The sequence below is a fragment of the Pezoporus flaviventris genome, unplaced genomic scaffold, assembly GCF_033815535.1.
Source record: "Pezoporus flaviventris isolate CSIRO_AGI_PZ_B2104156 unplaced genomic scaffold, CSIRO_AGI_Pfla_v1 ptg000007l, whole genome shotgun sequence".
Classification (NCBI taxonomy): Eukaryota; Metazoa; Chordata; class Aves; order Psittaciformes; family Psittacidae; genus Pezoporus; species Pezoporus flaviventris.
In genome coordinates, this window is record NW_026892555.1 from 73,859,963 (window position 1) to 73,883,285 (window position 23,323).

At 39.6% G+C, this 23,323-nt stretch overlaps 1 protein-coding gene across 4 annotated transcripts in view; it reads right to left on the reverse strand.

The window, feature by feature from the left end:
* Positions 1-23,323, reverse strand: part of CTNND2 (catenin delta 2) — a 645,610-nt gene that overhangs the window by 191,088 nt on the left and 431,199 nt on the right. The window lies entirely within an intron of this gene.

Sequence of the window (23,323 nt, forward strand, 5' to 3'; positions counted from 1 at the left end):
AGTACGGCTGATTCCTGACCAGAGGGCATAACTGGTTGTGGTTTGATTCTCTTAAAACTAGGTACATTCCAATCTACTTCTGTTTTTGCATTTTGCATATTTCATAATTGATGCTTAAAGACAAGAAAGTCCTTATTATAATCCCCCCCCCCCCCCGTAAACTTGATTAAATTAAAATAAAAATTATCAGAAGTTCTGTTTTAGAATCATAGAATAATTAGGGTTGGAAAGGACCTCATCTCATTCCAACCCCCCTGACATGGGCAGGGACACCTTACACTAAACCATATCACCCAAGGCCTCGTCCAACCTGGTCTTGAACACTGCCAGGGATGGAGCATTCACAACCTCCCTGGGCAACCCATTCCAGCGCCTCACCACCCTCACAGGAAAGAATTTCCTTCTTATATCCAACCTAAACTTCCCCTGTTTAAGTTTTAACCCGTTACCCCTTGTCCTGTCACTACATCCTTTAATGAAGAGTCCCTCCCCAGCATCCTTACAGGCACCCTTCAGATACTGGAAGGCTGCTATGAGGTCTCCATGCAGCCTTCTCTTCTCCAGGCTGAACAGCCCCAACTTCCTCAGCCTGTCTTCATACAGGAGGTGCTCCAGTCCACTGTTCATCCTCGTGGCCCCCCTCTGGACTTGTTCCAACAGTTCCGTGTCCTTTTTATGTTGAGGACACCAGAACTGCACACGATACTCCAGGTGAGGTCTCACAAGAGCAGAGTAGAGGGGCAGCATCACCTCCTTCGACCTGCTGGTCACGCTCCTTTTGATGCAGCCCAGGATACAGCTGGCTTTCTGGGATGCAAGCACACACTGCCAGCTCATGTTCATTTTCTCACTGACCAACACCCCCAAGTCCTTCTCCACCGGGCTGCTCTGAATCTCTTCCCTGCCCAACCTGTAGCTGTGCCTGGGATTGCTCTGACCCAGGTGTAGGACCTTGCACTTGGCATGGTTAAACTTCATGAGGTTGGCATCAGCCCATCTCACAAGCGTGTCAAGGTCCCTCTGGATGTCATTCCTTCCCTCCAGCGTATCAACCGAACCACACAGCTTGGTGTCATCGGCAAACTTGCTGAGGGCGCACTCAATCCCACTGTCCATGTCAGCAACAAAGATGTTAAATAAGACCAGTCCCAACACCGATCCCTGAGGGACGCCACTCATTACTGGTCTCCAGCCGGACATTGAGCCATTGACCACAACTCTTTGTGTGCGGCCAGTTCTTTATCCACCGAGTGATCCATCCATCGAATTGATGTCTCTCCAATTTAGAGACAAGGATGTCATGTGGGACAGTGTCGAACGCTTTGCGCAAGTCCAGGTAGATGACATCAACTGCTCTACCAGTTTTGATCATGGCATATTGTTTAATGAGCTTCCCCTACTTTCAGAAAACAGAATCTAGGTTTTTTTTTCCCAGTAATTTAAAATACATTGTGTGAAAGTACGACTTTGTGCAACATGAAATATTTACATGTTTTTCTGTTGTCCCTCTTGCATCAAAACAGTTCAGTCTTATCACTCAATTTTGTGAGATCAAGGAAAGAAACTCACTCAGGAAACTCACTCAGGAAAGCACCGGGGGTGGCAGAAAGGAGGGAGGGAAGGAAGATGTGTCTGAAAAAACAAAACTGGAAGCAGGGCAAGCTTGGATGCACCACGATGTGGATAACGTCTTTAGGAGCTTTTCTGAGGCAGCTGGACTGAAGGAAGGCAGAGAAGCACAGTGTACGGGTCACATGCTGTACTTCAAGACACACTGGCAAGCAGTCTGGTCTCCAAACACAGAAAACAAGTCCTTTCAAAAAGAAGATAATCAGACTGGTAGAGGAGACTTTCTGGAACATCCTAAACCAAGACCAAGTCCAGATTAACACCCATGATGTCATGTAGCAGGAGGGCATGGCATTAAACCACTGATGGTGAAACGACTGCAGTGCTGAGGCCCTTCTATTCAAAGGGGGATATCCATCCTTCTGTTCTGGAAGCAGGGCCCCATGATGAAGGGAAGATCGGGGTTATTACAGTGGGACTGCATTTAGAAACCTGGGATCAGGTGAGCTTGCAAGACCGGCAAGCCTTGCAAACAGGAGGACAAAACAGCACCACACAGTTGCTTACTGGATGTAAAGGTCATATGAAAGGCACAAAGACTGATAAACAGGTAAGAAGCACTGGGTAAAAGAAGCCTGCACTTCAGCTCTCCATGAGCACCAGCAGCACAGGGAAAGGGCAAGGGAAAGGTTTAGGAGAGAAAATCTAGAACCCTGCAAGGGAAGCTGAGGACAAGGTTTTCCATGTAGTTATGTACTTGTATACCACACAGGACGGCAAACAGACAGAAATGCAAAGAGGCTTGGCTATGAAGTGAGGTTTCATATTCACTATGGAGTAAAACTTTTCTGTGTGAGACATTAGATGCTGGAAACATGAAGCCTGTACTGGAGGGATGGAACTCATCTGAATCTTAAGGGAATCAACGTGTTAGCACTTCAAAATCACAATGTCATGAGTGACTTTCTTACTGATAAGTGGGGGGCTGGAGGGAGGAAGGGTAGAAATGGTGGTTGCAGAATAACACATGGTGTAGGATGAGTCTTCTACTATTAATGAAGACAAAGAAATTGTAAGACTTCTGCTTAGAAGTCCATAATAGAGAGTGCAACTTGATTCTGACAGCATGCAAGCTCTTGTTTGAACTCTTGCGACTAAAGACGCATTCCGTACGTGACCAGAGTGAACTCAGGTTCAACATCCCTATGTAAAAAAAATGGAAGGCTAGAATATCCTTCAGTCTCATTCAACTTCAGAGATGCAAACTACAGAAGCAAGAAAAGATTGTCTTAATAAAAAGGGCAGCAAAGATGCTGAATGCTCTCTCAGGACACTAAGGAGAGCACTATGGTAGTGCAAATCACCTACCAAAAGGAGCCTGAGGAAAGGTAAAAAGGAACTACAAAGAAGAGAAAATTTTAAAGAAGTGTTTTTGAGGTCTTTGAAATCTCTATATCTAAAAAGTGAAGTTGGATAATGAAGGAGAATTTAAGAGTGGGCTTAGATCATCAGCTCAACATTGGCACAGTGAAATGATGTGATTCTACCTACAAGTAGCTAAAAGAGTAAAATCTGTCCCAAGTGTGGTGTAGTGAAGAGGAATTCAGAAGCCATCTAAAGCACTGATTGCATTAGACCCATGAGATGACTCAGTAATGGAAGAACCATTTGCATGGAGGTTGAGGGATAAAAGCAATGTAGTATTTAAATGGTTTCACAGCGTGGAAAGCCAGACAGAATCTTTGCATGGAGAGCATAGGAATTTTTGTGCATTTCTTGTTTTGTTCAAAGAACTGAATATACTTTATCTACATTAACCTACTGAGATGGATAAAACGGTACGATTTAAGAACGAAGTCACATCTGCACTGGGACTCAACAGTTACCTGTCACAGTTTCTAAATGCTCAGAAAGAGCACATCATTATTTCAGTGCAAGGCTAGAACAGACTCTGGAGCTAGCTACTAATCTCACGGAAGGAACAAATAAAGCCAGAGACTATTAATGGCCAAAAAAAAAAGAGCCGGTGCTTTGGATTTTCTCTCTCTGCTGGCACTCCCCTACCATCACTCTGGGCTCAGAAGCTGACTCAAAAGGCAGAGCTACCCTCACCTGTTGCATTCACAGCACCATCCTTAGAAAAGCTGTATGTGAACATGCCTGCAAAAATGCACAAGCTGGTAGGAAGACAAAGCACTACTATGTTAAAATGAGAGTGACATTAAGAACTTGCCATGGTTTAACCCCAGCAGGCAACTAATAACCATTTTCTAATCTTTGCTGCGTAAAGATATAGAGAGAACAATAATGAACTCCAGACAGTGATTAATGAATACTGGCTGATTTGCACCAACCAAAGCAGCAACTGTCAGATCTTTACATACAAATTATTTAAAAAGGTGAACATTATGAAACCGTTAGGAAAAAAAAAAAAAAGTAAGCCCCAGCAATAAACTCTAAAATAATAAGCCAGGAAAGGAGTTCAGCTTCTTGATGCTTTCTCTTTCAGCATCTAAGTCCATCTGAAACTGTTTAAAAAAAGAGACTTCTTAGACTTTGAGTTTATTGGTTGGACTTGATAATATTAAAGGTCTTTTCCAACCTAGCTGATTCTATGATTCTATTCTAACTAGTGACTGCCTGAGGTAAAATGAGATCACCAGCATGCCTTAATCAGGGAATATAATTCAGAAAAAAGCAGGCTAAAATAAATGTCTACTGAACAACTAAACAGCCTGAACAACTATTAACAATCACAGTATTCCAGCTACTTCATTGATATCAAAACATACACTTTGTGAAACTCAAATGTATGCTTCCAAAATACACTCAGATTATATATTAATCCCATCTGAATGCCCTTTCCATATCCTGTATTCAAAAGAGACCACAAACCCTCTTCATTACTGAAGAAGTCATTAAACTTTTACGATCACAACCAGACAAATTTCTGAGCCATTTTTGCAGATTTCTGGCAGTGATGCTACCTCTATCAAGTACATCAATTCAGAGTGAGAGAAAAGAGATCAAGATCATTAAGTGCCATCTTGAAAAATGAAATCTCATATACTGCAGTTGAGTTAACTTGGATAATATCTGGAACCCTCAATACAGAACTCACACACACTTCTTAAGTACATAAGACTCTGATTTAAATGTTTTTGACCTGTTCAACATGCTTACACTTGATCTTTTGTATTCTAATTTAGTGAAGTATGTGGAAATAAACTACATATCTAAACAACTAAATCCAAACTCTATTTTCAAGGCTTCCTATATATATTGTGTGTTAATACATATTTATTTTTACCTCAAATATATCAACAATGCATAGAAATCTGAGAAGCAATTCTAACCTGAGTCATTGCTTGAACTCTCATTATTTCTTTCTTGTTAAATCAGGCTGGTGTGACCTATTGTCCAACTACTGCAAATGTGGAGAGGAGATTCCTGGTAACTCCAGGGAAAATATCAAACTACAAAAAATCACCCATAACAATACTAGAGAGAACACCGGGTACCTGATATTTGGACTGTTTGGGATTTTTCATCCTAAAAGGTAAAAATCTTTCTGACACTTTAACATTTCCATAGTGGCTGAGCAGTTTCTGGTTTGAGGAATCACTGTGTTTTGAGAGACATCCAAAGAGATTACATAAAAAGTCAAAAAATGAAACTCAAAACTAGCCCGTATCAGGTAAATTTCTTAAACTGACTGGAGAAAAGGAATTTTTTTTAAAGCTAACCTCAAAAACTGTAAAACCAACTAAGAGAAATCCCAACATTACCTGGATTATATTTTAAAATAAAGTACACACAAAGCTTGCTTTTCAATAATTATCTGCTTCTTGTTATACTAGCTTATCAATTTCTTCCAGTTAATTACTATGGTGCTAGATTTTCTAAGTGCATTTTCCAATTAGTTCGTGTATTATTCCCCCTTAGATACAACCACTCAAGATGTTTTAAGATGTCAACAACAGTTCTGCCAACAGCAAGCTCCGTGATTTCAAGCAATACAAAGGGCATGTGTAGTGGAAATGAAATCACATCAGAAATTTGTTGTTAAATCTGTAATCCAAAGGTGTTTTCCTAGATATACACTCCTGAATCTGTAATTGTTTCCACAAGAAACAATAATTTACTTTAATTCTGAAGGTAAATTCTTAAGTACAGGGGAGCTGGAACTAGATGATCTTACGATCCTTTCCAGTCCTAACTATTCTAAGATTCTGTGATTATTCTAGAGCAACAGCAAGTAACTCCTAGAAATGCTATGTTACATATACTATGTAAAGAGCTGTGCAGCTTACTGTGCAATGATTGTTTCCTTTAAAAAAAAGTCTTCAGAAGAAACTGTAAAAGGAATACAGCATGCAATGGCTGTTGAACTTTCTGCAGGAGTCATTTAAAATAAAAATCCAATTTGGTAACAACAATCGCATTATATCTTCATTTTCTGAATTTGTATTATTATTAATATAGCATTTAATGAATTAGTATTTATTAAATATAAAACTAACATTAGTTGCTAAATGCTAAGAAGTGCTTGTTCAATGCATCAGCCAGATATACTAGCAAATATCAAGCAAATGTCAAGTGTAACCTCATACGCAGCAGAGAGGTCATTATTTATTTAAAGAAAAAAAGTATTTAACTGACTGTTACACTGTAAACACAGGCCAGGAAAGTAGATTGCAGAATTTAAGCTCTGAAATTATTCCATTGGGTTGCTGATTTATTTTTTTGGTTTTTTTTTTTGTTTCTTTTTCTTTTTGAGAAGATAAAACCCAAACTACTATTCTGTACAGAATGGAAGTAATAAGGAAAAAGCTTGTCCAAGGAAGCTGTGAATGTTCCATCTCTGGCTGTGCTCACGGCCAGTCTGGACATGCCTTGGGCAACATGGTTTAGTGTGAGATGTCCCTGCCCATGGCAGGGGGGTTGGAACTGGACCTTATGGTCCTTTCCAACCCTAACTATTCTATGATTCTGTGACTATTAGGCACAAAGATACCTGTTGCTGAAATACCGCACTTCCTAGACAGCAGACGTCAAGGAAATTCTGGTCTCTGTTTATGCCCCAGATTCATTCACCACAGTGTTGGCAGGCAAGTACCTGATGTCTGAACGAACACCAGTGTGAGAAACACACTTGGCATTCTGAGCTGCTGTGAACCAGCTCCAGCTACGCTGCTAGCTAGCTTTATGCTGATGAACTGCTGCATGACTTATGTTTCTAGTTTGCTGTTAACTGCTGTTCACATTTTTAAACATGTTCAGGTGCCATTTTCACACTACAAAGTGGCCAAACTCAATGGCTGCCATAGCCTCTGTTCTGCTTAATACTGTTCTCCAGAATACTTTTAACCATGATCTTAACTTCCCAGAAAATCCTTACAGCAGTGACAGATTAAGCCATATGCAGGTTTTCTTTTTTTTGCCCTGTCACGTTTTAACACAGCTCTTGAACACTGATTTAAGTGCAGAGGAACTGATTACTATCATAAATCACTAGACGCAGAAAGTCTACATTTGCTCAAAACTCTCACAGCATCTTCCTTAAACCCCCATTTGACCTGCTTTACGCCTCTGCAACGACAACATGTCTCTGCAGGAAAGGGCAGTTTCCTTCTCCCCTCTTCCAAGAGCAGATGGCTCTGTGCTCCCATCCTGCAGCCAGTGAGAAGAAATCCCAAGGGTCTCTTCTAGTACCACTATATCCTACATGACTGTCTCTGTCTTTAAATAAATAAATTTGGCTTATTTCCCCTTAACCACATCAGTTTGTAATTTCCAAGTCAAATACAATTTTGCCTTTTTCTTTTTTTAATAAAAAAATAGTTGTGCCAAATCACGTTCTCTATATTCACTGGTAACTATGAGATTCTTCAATTTATAAGATTCCATCTAAGCACAACAAAATATAAAGTTAGCATATGCTTGCATTCTTTCCAAATTAATAATAAAGACAGAGAGTGGGACTGTTCCCAGCATTATGCTCCTGGCACCATATGCCTTGCTGTCTATCCCTACCATCACTGTCTTATCTTTTATTCTTTAAATAGTGTTTAGTTTTTTTCCTTACCCTATAAGATCAAGTTTTTATTTCACCTGCTGTGAATTCATGACAGATGGCATCAAATGCTATACAGACACACAAAGGTGACATCTACTCTACCTGATTTCTTCCAGATGAGGTGCTCCAGGCACCAGAGCAGCCCGTAGTACAGACTATGGTGAGGCAGCCTGTGACCCTGCAGCCCATGGACATCCATGGTGGAGCAGTTCTCCACCTGCAGCCCATGGAAGACCCCACACTGGAGCAGGGGGGATGCCTGAAAGAGGCTCTGGCCCCATGGGAAGCCAACGCTGGAACAACCTTCTGGCAGGACCTGTGCCCCCGTGGAGAGGGAAGCCCATGCTGGAGCAGGTTTGCTGCAGGACTTGTGACCCCGCAGGGGACCCACACTGGAGCATGGGAAGAGTGTGAAAAATTCCAAAGTAAAAAAAAAAATATTCCGAATTATGGCAAAATTTCTATTATTTTCTGTGATCAGTACCAGCACATACAGGACACACACAAAAAAAACACAAACCCAATTACCTTTCAGTAATGAATTACTGCACGTAATGGATTTTAGAAACTGATCATACACATTAAATATTAAATCAAATAATCTATGTAAACTGACATCTGCCGTTCTTCCTTTTTTCTTTTTCCTTTTCATGCATCCAGGTTATTCAGAGGTCTCACAAAACAGAGCTGAGTTTTCAGCCTCTGAGACTAAATCACAGACTGTGGGGTCAGAGATATAACCAATACTCCAACTTAAAATCTGTATTTATACCATTAATTCTTAAGTTGTCTTTTAGAATGGAATAATGTTGTGTTTTTAATAGCACTTATCATTTATTTACTAATTCCCTTACAATATACTGAGATAGTTTGTACATTAGACACATTTACATTAATGGAAGTTACCAGAGTGTTTTGAACATGTAGGCTATGAAGATATATTCCAATAGTACACTTAAACTTAATCTTGACCTTTTTTCTCTTTAGCCCTTGTTGCATGTTGTGCCAGTAAGAAAGATTCCAACATGGTTTTCCTAAACCATGGACAAATTTTTCTGTCAGAACTGTGTGACCCATTTCACCATAATCTATGGTGGTAGTGGAATAGGATGTGAATGAAATGACACTATCTGACAAACAGGTCTGGAGCTGTCAGCTAGCTACAACAACAAGCAATTTTTCATATCCGCCTTACATGTGTTCCTTAGTTGGCTCCTTAAGAGATAAAGGAGATTATCAAGGATTTGCAGTGCTGAGTGTTTAGTTGCCAAGAGTCTACTCCAAAGAAAATGTGGCATTGTTCTTTTAATCTCTAAACACTATTAAGTATTTCAGAACCAACAACTAGAAATGGTAAAGCAGAACATTAATGAAAGGATAGCAGTACTATGAGTTCTTTGCCAAATGTGAATGCTAACTTCACAGGAACAGCCCCTTTTGGAAAAAACATACATAATATATATAATCATATATATTATATAGATATTATCTATACAAATGCATATTTTGTATGTATGTTATAATATATGCATACAACTATAAATCCCTATATGCATGTATGTATACATATATACAAATATATAACAATTTATAACTTTCTGAAGTAGTATGTATAAAGAGGAGCAGAGTCATCAAACTCCATGGTATTTATGTATGTTTGCTCTGTTAATATGTGAAAACTTATACTGGATGTTGGATTTGATTCCTTCCTTTAACATGTCATTAGGATTCATAAACTAAACTCATTCTGCAGTATTCTTATAAATACAAGACACTTCACAGGTGATTAATATCTACCAAAATCCACAAGCAGGGGGGGAAAAGCCCAAGCCCTCTGTGGGTAAAGAAATGCATTTTGACAAGTCCATAGCAAATACCAGCTTTTGAAACTTGCTGTCCCCAAATCAGACTAAGCTTGCATTGTAGTCAATCAATTATAAATAGAATTAAAAATCACTTTGCTAAGAAAAACCACATACTGCAATCCTAGAGGAAGGTAATACATCTCTAGCTGAAACTGCAGACAGGTTTATTGCATCTGTGTTTGAAGTGCTGATCACAGCTGCTGGGACTTGTCTTGCATCAAACACACAAGTCATTTAGGTTGGATGACAAAAACCTACTGGGTTAGCTTCTATAATATTCTACAGCAAGTAGTTATTAATGCTGGCAGAGATATTTTGCTTGTTACTTTGTTCCAAGGGGACCACGTAACCTCAGATTCAGCATTATTTGTTCCATAGTCATGTTCTTTCTATTCAAGGAAAACTGAGCAACATATCCAGACTGAACACATTCTTCCATAGACAATAAAACTTCTTAACCTTTGTAAAAATGAAAATAGAAGATGTCATTACTCTTAAGTGAATATTATGTTGTGAAATAACTATCACATAAACTATTAGGTAAACGCTCAGAATGGGCCCTCAAATAGATTGGTCATGGGTTCATGGAAGACTGACAAATCCTGATAAAAACTACATTGAAGTAAAGACTTTTGTAACTGTGTGTTAAATCTCAGATAACCTTAATTCTGTGGAATCTTAATGAAGATTTTGCTTTTCCAACCGTAATGCCTGCACATAATGGAATTATCTTTAATTCTCAAAATGACAGGTAACTCTCCAGCCCTTTTGTTTATCCAGTGGTTCCTGTCACATCTGTTAAGAGTGACAGGCTTGCATAGTGAAGTTCTTGCTAAGATAAAGGGGAATAGCTGCCTCTCATCTCCCATAAATGATCTGGAAGAACCAAGTTTATGTATTGGAGGGCAGCTCAGAAACCAGATCCGCTCACATCTTGGTATTTTCCTATCCATTACCCTGAAGTACACCGCAATAATGTGTCTGGAACTGAACATCTATTACAGGCTTCTAATACTACCTGACCACCTAAAAAAAGCAGCTGTAATCCTAGACATGAAACAGCAGTCTCCATACCCTAACCAGCAAATGAACATAGACCTGTCAATTGCTGTCAATCACCAATCAACTCCAGGGCTAGAGCACACAGCTGTATATCCAAGAAGTCGCCATTTGTGTCAAGGGACGCTGTGACTCGCTATGAACGAAGCCTCACCTCCCCTCCCCCTGCCAACATTGAAGATAAAAGTTTTTTAAATGATAACACCAAAAATTACTTCACTGAAAAGCATGCTGTAGCCTGTATGCAAACAACCAGATGGAGAAAGGAGGCAACTTTCATTTGCATAACCATTTTAACTGGAAATGCTTTGCAAACACAGCATTAACAGCATGTAATATATCATTGTTACTACAGTGGCATCTCCAAATAGCACCGATGGGATCTAGGCCTCGTTATGAGATGTACACTATAAATGTATATGTAGAGACATAAACCATACTTTAAAAAACCTTTCATCTATTACAGAGTATCATCTACCCCAACTGACTACAACACAAGGAAAGAGAACAGATGGTTTAGATGGCAACTGTAAACAATTTTTACAGATAGCTAAACTGCTCCTAATTATATCAGGTTTGAGATCTCCTATCACACCTTCACAATTTATAGTATGTAGCCCCTTTAACTGCCCTATAAAATTATCTATAGGCTCCCTGTTTCTAGTCCAACACTTTGTCAACTGGGGATTTTCCTTGTTCTCTCTGCTTTTCCAGAAGGTATGGAAAAGGGTTTCCCCTTAGCTAGAACTAATTAGGAAAGGACTGGACAAAATAGCAGCTCAAGTAGTAAGCTGTAGTGGCAAGGTAATGTTTTTGCCTTAAAATCCCTCATTGTGCAATTGCACCTAAGACTTGACTAGTCTCTCAAAGAGCCAAGGAACTGGAGCCTCAAAGGTATCCCACTCGAGTCTCCTGCTACTGGTAAAGGTAGCAGGAGAGACCCTGAGTGTTGCCGTATCCCTGTCTTCTCACTGCTCCTCCCCAATTTTAATGGAAAATGAGTGGTCAGTTATGATTAAGCTCTTACTGTTTTTGCTGCTTCTGTTTACAGAAGAAAGAGTAAAGGTAACTGTAGAGAAAACTTGCAGAGGAAAAAAATGGATCATTTGTTACCTTGTCACCTGCAGTGACACTTCTAGGTGGTGACCATGCTGAAAAGCACCACCCTAATTTAAGAGCTTGAGTCTCCTCTTAGCTTTCAGAAAACAATGTTTAAGAACTATACCATAGATCACTATTATAGTTGGGAGTTTTATCCTTTGATGTAAGCAAAAATTCTTCCCTGTGAGGGTGATGGGGCACTGGTACAGGGTGCCCTGAGAAGCTGTGGCTGCCCCATCCCTGGCAGTGCTCAAGGCCAGGCTGGATGGGGCTTTGAGCAACCTGGCCTAGTGGAAGGTGTATGGCAGGGACAGGAGTACAAAGCATCAGTTACATGCAAAAAAGAAAAAGAGCACATGTGACTTATGTTCAAATGCCATCCTGAAACAAGACTATGCTGAGCTCATTCAACTGAGCTTTTTTTAAACGGAGATGTTACACTGATAGACGTATTCAATGCTGATTACTTGGGAGACACAGAAACCCAAGAAACCCAGCCTAAACAAACCAGACACACTAGGGAAAAAGTGCTCGACAGACTTTAAGAAGCAGAACAAAAAAATGCTGTTCACATACACCAGCACTTCTGTTAGGCTTACTTCTTTTGCTAGCTGGTGTATTAGGTATTCTATATACTTGAATTGAGTTTAAAACCTAGTCTTATCAAATTCCATCAAAGCCTTAGTAACCAAGGGAAACATTTTTCTTCCATGAGAAGCACTGAAAAGTATCAGACCTGAGTGCTTCAGGGACTGTTTGTCTCCCATGCTAGCCTTCCTACCAAGGACAATATGAAACAATAATTAGCTGGGTTCAGATTGTAGCAAAATAAATACAAAGTCATCTGAAAATTAAACTGGTTTAAGCTGCAGCTAATTAGAAAGCCAACAGATACAAACAGGGAATACAGAAAGCATTTAAGGAGTTCTAGAAGACTGATGGATGAAGATCCAGAGAGGAAAAGAATGCTTTCATGAGGAATAAAGACAGAACAAACAACTACGAAGGGACAAAAGGACAGCTGTCAACCTTCGAAGTATGAACTCTTGGCATGTTTGCCCACTGCTTAGTACTACTTTAGTCCCCAGCTTCCCATCTTCTTCTCCTTTAAAAAAAAAATAAAAAAATCTACCCTGCCTTTAGTACATTATGTAAGAATGTAAAGTACAGTAAAGTGGCTTTTGTTCCTGGAACAGTAAGTTAGCAACTCTATTCTCTAGCAAAAGACAGTAATTCCCACAACTAACTGTTCTGTATTTCACATCACCAACGTTTTCTCTCATAGACTCTCTAAAAAACTTTGATTAATGCACCTCAAATTCTTCATATATATACATATATGCATGTCTGTCTCTCTGTATACACACACAATTTTGTAATTTTGCCTGAAATGTATGAGTCCAATCAAACAGCTGACAAGACTGATTGACATGAGCTTCAGATCCAGTTGCCCAGGCCTTGAACTTGACATGCCCTAAAAACCTCCAAGGACTGAAATTGCAGCACCTCTCTGGGCAACCTCTTCCACTGCTCGAGTGCCCTTGTGGCAAAAACTTTATCAGGCCTCTTTTGCAGCAAACCTGCTGCAACCTTTGCCTCCTTCTCCTTCAACCATACATCGCTGTGAAAACTCCTCAATATCCTCTTAGGCACTGGAAAGCCATCATCACGTCCTGCCTCAGTAAGATCCATTCTCTCATGCTCTCTTCATAGGACACATGTTTTGGACCCCTGCTCATCTCTGGTGCCCCCTCCACTGAATGTGCTCCAGTTGATGCATTTCCTGAACCTGGTTGTGTGTGTGTGCAAAACTGGGCAGCCAACCAAGTTCTGGGTGGAGGGGGATAATGACTTCCCCTGATATCCTGGCTGTGCCACTGTTAACACAGCCCAGGGCACTGCTGGCTCACACCCAGCTTGTGCCTGCCAAGGCCCCATGTCCCCTGCTGCAGGACATGGCATCTGTTCTCCTTCAATTTCTTAAGGTTCTCTGCTGGGTCATTCCTACAGCCTGCCTAGGTCTCTTTGGATGGCAGCCCTCCCCTCGAGGAAATCAACTGGTCACACTAATTTGGTGTAATCTGCAGATTTGAGTAGAGCATTCTCTGTTACTTCCACCAGGTTACTGATAAAGCCATTAAGCAGGAAAGGTCCCAGGATATTCCACTTGCTACTGGCCTTCAGCTGTAGTATGTCCTTTAAACACTGCCCTCTGAGCCTGACTATAAACTCAGGTTTCTACTCACTGAGCTCTTGTGTCTTGCAGACCATAGCATCATCAGTGTTGATAAAAGAATACTATGCGAGACTGTGTTGAAAGCCTTACTAAAGTCAACGACGTGCTGCTATTCTCCCATTCTCAAATCCAGTTACTTTGACAGAGAAGCCAACCGGGTTGGTCAGGCATGATTTACCCTAAGTAAATCCACGGTGACTGCTTCCAATCATCTTTTCCTTCTCATGCCCATATCTTCTATCAGAAAGACCCACTACACCAGACAAGGTCACTTTACAGTCCCATTTCATTAACTCCATGGGCACATAATTTTAAAACTCAAAATCTAAAAAATAAGTAAGTAATTGTGATGTCAATGGATGCTTTGTGGGGGGAATACTCACCCCAAACCAACCCATGTCACTAATTAGTTCATTTCCCAAATTTCTAAAGCCTTCTAAGCAACAGAAAATTGTTCTACAAAAAGGCAGACAATACAAGAACACATTCTACAGACACAGAAATTTGGCCAAGAAGTTCTAGATATTAAAAAGCCAAGTAAATGTAACATTTGAAAATAAAGTATTTGTCCTCTATTTATTTACAGAAGGTAAACACAATACAGCATTACCCAGATCTCAGATAAACAATTCACAAAACTTATATAAGCTGGAATTCTCAGGCTCTGATTTTTGTTAGTAAGTATATATTCATTGAATAGATCTCAGTGATGGAAATACTAACACATGCCATTTCTTTGGTCTTTTCATGTGACTTAGTGTTAACATGAAATAATACCAACCTCTGTAATTCAGACTGAAGATAATTAAAACTACCCAAAAAATCTAAGTATCTTTCAGATAAGCTTCTTCCCTACTGTGCCCAGATAAACAGCATGGCTCTATTCATCAACTGATGACAGGTTAGACTTAAACCAACTTCAACTATGTCAGGCAGTGATGTAAAACCACAGGAACTGAAACTCTAAGCTCAGACAGGATAGGTGCACAGTTAGGATTAAACTACCGGTCAGCAGCCAGAAAAGGGTGACAGCAAATGTGACAAGCACAGGAAAAACAGAAATCCCAAGAAAGCAAAACCCACAGTCCCAATGAGATATAGGTCTAGACCACTGGAAGGGAGAACATGATGCCAAGGTTAATTTTCAGACATCAGCAAAGTTACTGCATGGAAAGGCTAGACTTTGCTAATTTGCATAAGGAGTGTAACATCTGTATTGGTCCTAACGTGTGCAAAGGTCTAGTCCACAATACGACAGTCAATAAATCATCTACCAAGAAACCATAAAGTACACATGGATCAAACATCTTTGCAGGAGCAAAATCACAAAGAAATCACTACAGTTGTGCCTGATTTCAAGGAGAGGAATCACAGCAGAGTAAAACAGCTTGAGAAAAAGAGGTTAAGAGGAGCAGCTAACGGTATCTCTACCATCTGTCAAGATTTAGCACTGTTTAGTACACTAAAGTTTGAGACAAATATAAGCTAAAAAAGTTATCATTAACAGCAGGGAAAATGGCATAATTAGAGATCAAAAAAGCAGTCTTCAGAAAACTTGGAACTGTATTTGAATGAGGAGGAAAAAACCCCAAACAGGTCAGATGTAGAAAATGGGGCAGGTTGACCCAGTGGCCGAAACAATAGCTCAAGAACAACTTTCAGAAGGTATAAAAGGGAATGACAAATCCTTTCTCAAGGATATCAAGAGCTGAACACACTCCTGAGGAGTTCATGTTCAAAATGCAAGGTATAAAAATATCGTTCATGAAGATAAAAGCAAGAGTAGATGAGCTGCACATATTCATTATTGCTGTGTTCAGTGGGGGAAAGGTCAAAAAGCTCTTTAAAGGAGCTCACTAAGAAAACTGTCTCAAACCCAGTGCCACAGAAGGGGGAACGGAGCAACCGAATGAAACACAGAACGACAAAAGTGCTAGGTGCAGCTGTCAAGGAATTAGTCAACAGGACTCCCTGGGAAACTGCCACTTCCTATACAGCACAAGAGCTCTTGATCTCAGGTGTAAAAAATCAGGAAAGGAAGGCAACAGACCATCGTGGATGAGTCAAGACCTGCTGGTCAAACTAAGGCGCAAGAAAAAAATGCACAGGCAGTGGAAGCAGGGAAGAGCATAGGGATGCTGTCTAATCGTACAGGGATGGGGTCAGGAAAGCCAAGACACAGCTGGAGCTCAGCTTGGCAAGAGACCCAAAGAAAAATACGAAGGGCTTCTACCGGTAATAGAAGTTAAGGAACAGCTTCCACAGTATACACTACTAAATACATGCGGAATGTCTCAACCTGGAAAAGCAATGACTTACAGCACATGTGGTAGAGATCTACATAATTACAAGTGGTACAGTACAAAAGGCAGTATGGATCTATTTCTATAGAGGTGCTCAGTATGAGACCTAACGGATATCTTATGAAACTCTTAAGTGGAAGGTTCAAAAAAAAAAATCTTCGCACAAGGTGCATATAAGCTGAAAAACTCCTTGCCACACAATGGATGCTAAAGCTTACACATGTTCAAAGAGAGATTAGGCAAGTTGAGGAATGACAAGTCCATAAAGGAGTACTAAGTGTAACACTGCAGGTTCCTGGCTTATGATACGTGTCTGAGACAGCAAAAGCTTTCTTCATAATAACAGTAGGCTTGCTCTGTCCTCTTCCCCAGGCATCTTAAGTGTTGGCTTCTGTCAGAAGGGATACAGGGCTCAATAGACATTTGATTTTAGAACTATAAATCTGATGTTACATTGCTTTCTCTTTCAGACAACATTTAAAATCTCACACAGAAGTCAATGGCAATTTGCAAGGAGGGACTGGAAATACATCTGTCTCTAGCATGTTTAATAGTGGTATAAAAAGCATAAAGTAAGCAGACACTGCATAACAGATGGACATATATCCACTTTAACAACACTGCTTTGGGTTGTTTCACACCAGTTCTTTTAATCTCAGCTGCTCTTGCACCCTATGATAAGGGTAAATCATGCAATATATGAACATTTGAAACCTAATGAAGACAACCTTAATTAAATGAAAAAGGATTCATAAAAGATCTACATTGAAAAAAAAATTAGGGAAGTTAGCAAAATATTTAATTGTGCACTTTTTAGATGTAGTATGATTAGCAGTATCTTGTCTTACAATGGATTTCTAAGTCAGCTTCTCTCAGATCTTAAGTGGCAACTGATTTTAAAACCATCAGCATTTAATAAATCCAAAGCCCTGGAGAGCACGATTATGCTCTTGCTTGGCAACAGTTATAACTTTTGCCAGTCAAACAAATGCCCTTAGGAAGACATTTCCAGTGCAAAGTGAAGAAAAAGCAACAAAATATCATGCCCCATTTCTTTTAAGCACAAGTTATTAATGTAATTTTAGGTGGTTTAAAAAATATTATTCAAAATAAATGGCCAGCATCAAAACAAATGCTATTTTCTTAAAAGTGCTCATGGTACCCAATTACACCCACTCTGAACACTGACCTCAGCAATTGCCCAAGGTTTTCACTTCCAGTCCACCTCTACAGTCCTTGCAAATACCTCAGGAAATTCAGACTTATTCTTAGGACCACATAGCTGGATCACATGATCTTTTGCCTTCTCCCTCCAAGAAGTTCCGAACCAGCCTCTCTTCTCCTTTCACTGAGGGACTGGTCTACAGTGCACATACCCCAAGCAAACTTCATAGCCAGACACAGCATGCCCACATCACGCATGCTGATGCACATCAGCAAAACCTTATAAAGAGAAACAAGCTTTGAACCTCTAGAATAGCACCCTCCATACAAGATTATGCTCCTTTCAGGAATGCTTCTTCCTGATTCAGATGATTAGCAAATGCCTGTAAGTGTAAGAAAGCTGCACATGTTGCCTTTGTGTGTGCGCAGATGCACTGGTGTACAGATACCTGTCTGCCTCCAGTCTTTAAGGCCTGTTCTATAGTAGGGACCTTTCGTAGAAAGATTCTACATCTCTCTTTCTCTCAAGAGGACGCTGTAGAAGTCACATTTTAATTTACTATAAAATCAATGTGTAAATAAAAAGATTTAAAATAATTCCTTGCAAGACTACTAAGGATGTTGCTTTAGGGAATTATGAATCCTTAAACTGTGTCTGACTGCAAACAAGGGTCCAGCTTATGCATGCTGCTATTTGGTATCAACAGCAATCTTTAAAGTAAAAGCAAAGAAATTGGTAAGTGGTGCGGCCTGATGTGAATATGCAAATAATATTCTAACAGGCCCCTGGCACCAGGTGACCCCTTTTAGGAGACTGTGCCAGCAAGAGATGCTAAAGCTTCTTCATGGGCTTGATCAATCTCTTTAGCAAGCTCTGCATTCCTTGCCTCTTTCTTACATACGTGTTTGTGTGCATGCACACATGTAAATGACGAAAGGAAATCAACTAGAGCCCTGAATATTTTCCTAGTATTTGACCTCTAACATTTCTATCAGCTAAGGGGAGATATCCATAAAGCAAACTAGTATTTCTTGTCAGCTTGCTAGAGATGAATAAAAAACTACCCAAACGTATGGCAACCTCAGTGCATAAAATAAGCCAAGATAACTGCCTTTGCAGAGCAGTTACCCCTTAAGTTCAGAAGTTGGGCATTTAGCCACCTAACGCAGCTGATTATGTGACCTTGTTTCAGACTATTAGCCTGCAAGGACAAGCTCATCTCGTTTGATAAATAATATATCTTTCATCAGTAATATCCTTTCTTCACCAAGCTATAAAAGCACAGGACCATTCGCCTTTGTATAAAAACCTCAACTACCACTGTTTCCCTGAACTGGAAGAAACAACAGATACTACAACTGTGGGGGAAAAAAAAAAAAAATTGAAGAAAATGCACTAGCTTTGAAGCACTCCTTTCAATTTTCTTAACAGTCTTTAACCAAACTAGGCTTCAAAAATTTGCAGCATCCAGCATTTCTTTCATTTCAGCTTTTCCCTTTAGTAACAGTGGCACTTCTGACAGCAGGTGGATTCCCACAGACAAGGACTGTTTTGGATTTTGAACAAAAAAAAAACAACAAACAAACCCAAACTTGTCATGCCATTATTCTACTACTCTACTTTATCTGGATAAATCTTCTGGATATCTTTAGGATAGCTGCAGTTTTGGAGATAAAAACATCCCAGAATGTTTGGCATACGGAATTATGTTTTAAAATCTAAGTGATCACTTTCATCAAGGAAAACAAGATACATATTTGCGAAACGAAGTAGTATTTTTATGGAGATGCTTTAGCACACTTTGCATGCCTCTTTTTTTTTTTCAAATCTTACAGATCCCAGAAAATCAGACTCTTAAATAATCCATTTTATTTTCTAATGGTCTGTCAGCAAATTGACTGCTTTTCATTAGCTGGTAGAGAATCAGAGAATAAATAGAGTAATACTCCATCCTGAAGGTCTTTCAGAGAAGGATTTTCCAGGAAGACGTCATTTGCTATGCTACTCTATCACTGCCTACATATGAATTTTGGCTAAGAGCCCATTGTTGTTGTTTTGGTCACTCCCTCCCCACCACCAACCCCCCCCAAAAAAAAAAAAAAAAATTGTGATGTACCTGAAAAGATATTTTGAGTCTGGCCTGAGAAAATGTCTGGTCAGTGACAGCTCTGCTTCACTAAGCCCCACACTGAAAGACACTGACTCATTCCACAGCAGCTATCTTGGGAGATTTATACATCAGTGAAGTAATGATGAAACCCCAACATCATCTTCCCTGAGCAGCAGGAGGATATGCAAGCTGCGATTGTAGCAAAGCTTTCCTACTTCAGATTCTGAATCCTCACAGAGCTGCTCTTCTGACTGATCCGTTAACATTCTTTATAGCCAGCCACCAGTGAAGCAGGAAAGAGAGGCTGTCCTAAAACAGCAGGTCTTTGTCATGGTAGCTCACCTTGAGGCAACCACACAGCCACACTTGCTCTTTCTCAGTGAAAAATAACCTTTGTAAAAAAATCACAGAGATACTATGCCACCTAATTTCCACATTATGCACCCAAATTCAAGCCTGGAGATGAAATAATTATGTCAGTTGAAGCTGAACAGCAGGCAATGAGCAGGCACGTATTTCAATTGCATCTAAGGTGTCGAACCCCACCAGCATAGCTCAGAGTCCTCAGGTCACTGGGACCTTACTGGGTCCCCACACAAAGGAACCAAGTGGTGCAGACCTATGGCTAGTTTCACTTGCATCAGGTCTGAACTCTGGCCGATTTCAGTCCTTAACTCCGAACCTATTTCCTTTCCTTTAAACAAAATGGTTTTTGTGGCCAGGATCTTTTATATCTGTCACATTATTATTAAATGATGCAATCAAGATAAGCAATCTACACATAAAACTCCAAAGAACAAATTATTAGAAAAACTGAAGTAATCTTAAAAAGCATTCCCTAGTAACACCTTGCAATAGAACAGATAGGAGGCCACATCCAAGCTTCCTAAACAGTGTCAGTCTAAAAACCTTGATGATTTATTTGTATGTTGTACAGTATCACAATAGTAATTAACATTTCAGAATCTCATGAACTACTTCTACCTATGTAAGGTAAGAAACGCTCAGAATCGACACAAGCAGTTTTCCCTTCTGGATTTTATGTAAGCAAAGTCTGTAAGCAGGGCACAAAAAAATACTGTAGTGGGAAGGTGTAAAAGACACAGATGATGGGGAAGCCCCCTAGGGAAGTTGATTTTAATACAGATCTTGCACTGTACTCCAGAATATCACAGCGTTAGGAAAAAAGTACATTGTTTTATCATCGAAAAGCCCAGATGGCCACCAAGGAACAGCTGTTCAAGATAAACTCTAGTATCCCACGGGATTTTCAGTTTAATAATATGAAGCCAATTATAAATCTGAAAAAGTAAGCCAACACCTTTTTTGATCTGACGTCCAGTTAATCTTTTTCAATGTACAGGAGGAGAGACATGGGTATCAGAAAGAATTAGCATTCTGCAACTCTCATGGATGTATCAATGTGCTATATGACAAACATCTAAGTGTCATGGTGGCTGTTTTTCAAATGATGCGATATCCCCATGCTGTATAGCAAATGTTCATAAACAGACTATGTAACAGAAGCACAATTAAAACTGCCTTTTTTGGGGGGTTTTGTTTAAATTTAAATCACAGTATTCAGCCTTTTTCCCCTGGATTTTTTTAGTAGCAATGGACCTGTATGCCTGAATTTAACCTGTAGCCAAAATGACAGTTATATAGCATGAAACCAATACTTTTTAATGAAAGCTGGGCTACAAGATTTCACATGCTATACAGCTGCTTTTTCACCATCATGCATGGCTGAACAATGCAACTACAATTTGGAAGCCTACTCACAACTCATTTGTACAAATGACAGTATCGCTACTCCCAAACCTCTATGGAGACACGGAGCAGGTATTTAACCACCATAAAGCTCAGCAGACGCAGTTTATAATCAAACTCTGTCAAGCCATCTGAAAAATAAACCCCAACACCACCATAACAACTAAACACACAGAAAAAACCCAAGTAAAAACCTTTAAGGAGACGCTTTGAACCAATGAAAATATCCCTCCCCCCTGCAAATGCTCCAGGTCAACCCCTTATCCCACTTCTCAAAACCCTATCAACAATTACAGGATGAGTTCATGCTGAGGCATCTCTCCAGTAAGCTCTGTACATGAAATAGAAGTATGAAGTATTATGACTACCTGTTACAAGGAGTTAAGATAATACTATCTCAAGAAATTTCCAAGAATTTTCCAATTAGCAGATAAGGGGATTAAGGAAATCAGGTAAATATCACTGGGCTTGAAGCAATCCTTGACGATAAAAACAATATGGAGCATGGCTTTATAAGCACAGCCATAGGATAACTAGCAAGATCACCTGAAAGAGATCATGTAAAAAAATATAACTTATCTCCAAATACTGGAAATAAGACTGCAATCTATATGAAAAATCTGTGTTTATAACAATCCAAAAAGCAATGCTTTGTTTCATGGATAAGGTTGAAACAGGAAAATACCTAAACAAAAACTATCACATACTAAACTGTGACTCTTTTTCACAAGCCAAACTGGATTAGTACATGCTGGGGCTGCAGAGCAGTGCAATGACCATTCCGTGACATGACACAGGCCGAGTTCTGTACTGGACAGTACAAACAAAAGATGAGGGGTACCACAAGCCTTTTTTTATCCCCCCTTTTCCTTCTCTGTAATTCCTTTCCATCATAGCCCTTCTTGGACTTTCAGGTTAAGAATGTTTCTGTGATAAACACACAAATACGTAACACACACATACGTACAGCACTTCCCTTAGAACGATTAGTCTTCTGAATGGTGCGTAAAATTTGCAGAATCAGAACCAACCCATGCTAAAAATAATATACTCTGTAAATGCAGTCATGCATTCAGATACTGTCCTCTGGAAGTCATAAAGACGGGTGTATTTCTTTCACATACAGCAACTAAATTTTCTTGACAATCTGACAATTTTTTTAGAGAATTCAGTAATTTCAGAGTAAGCACAAGCTACAATTTATGCTGACAATTCAAAGCAGTTTTCAGCTATAGCTGCCTCACCTATCCACTGAGACAGCAACTGATAGCCTCTCATTTTTCAGATTGTTTTGCAGAACAATCTTGGTTCTGCACACTGTTATCAAAACCCAGGCTGCCTGGCTCAGATTCGTATTACATTATTTATGCTTCCTGCACAACAGTAACAGCACTGCATGTTTATCTTTACTGAAAAGTGGCATCACCTTCCACACTAGGAACTTAGAGGGGTTAGAAACAATTTCCATTCCATTTTATCTCTATGGACCAGTAAATTTTAGAGCATTTCTTGTGAATCATCTATAACAGAAAGTATAGTACCTACGTTACAATCAACTGTTCGAACATAAAAGGCAAATTTTGCAAATAAAATGGAAGTTTCTTCTCCCAAGACCTCAAAAATGCTCAGGCATTTATATAATTATTTTCCTTTAAAAAAGATGGGTAAATTAACTTAATTTAAATATACTGGCATGAACTTGCTTAAGGAAGTAAATGATTACCACAAAGTCTTAAATTTCCAACCCATACAGGTTGGACTTGCTAGCAAAAGTATCTAATTTCAACAATATGTAAACCAAAAAGAAACTCTGATTGTGATTATGTAGCTTACCCTTAGCTCTGCTATCCTGAGTACTCAGACTCACAAAACCTTTACATCAGTACAATCAGCTTGTGACTGCAAGCAAGGATTACCTTTCCCTTCAGACATGGTTTGTTACTGTATCACATTCTTATCTCCCAACCCAAGCAAGTTCCATGGAAACGAACATCCAATTGCTAGAAACAGGGGTTTTCCCCAGTTTTGCCCATTATGTTTTACTGACTACACTGGAAACAAAACTT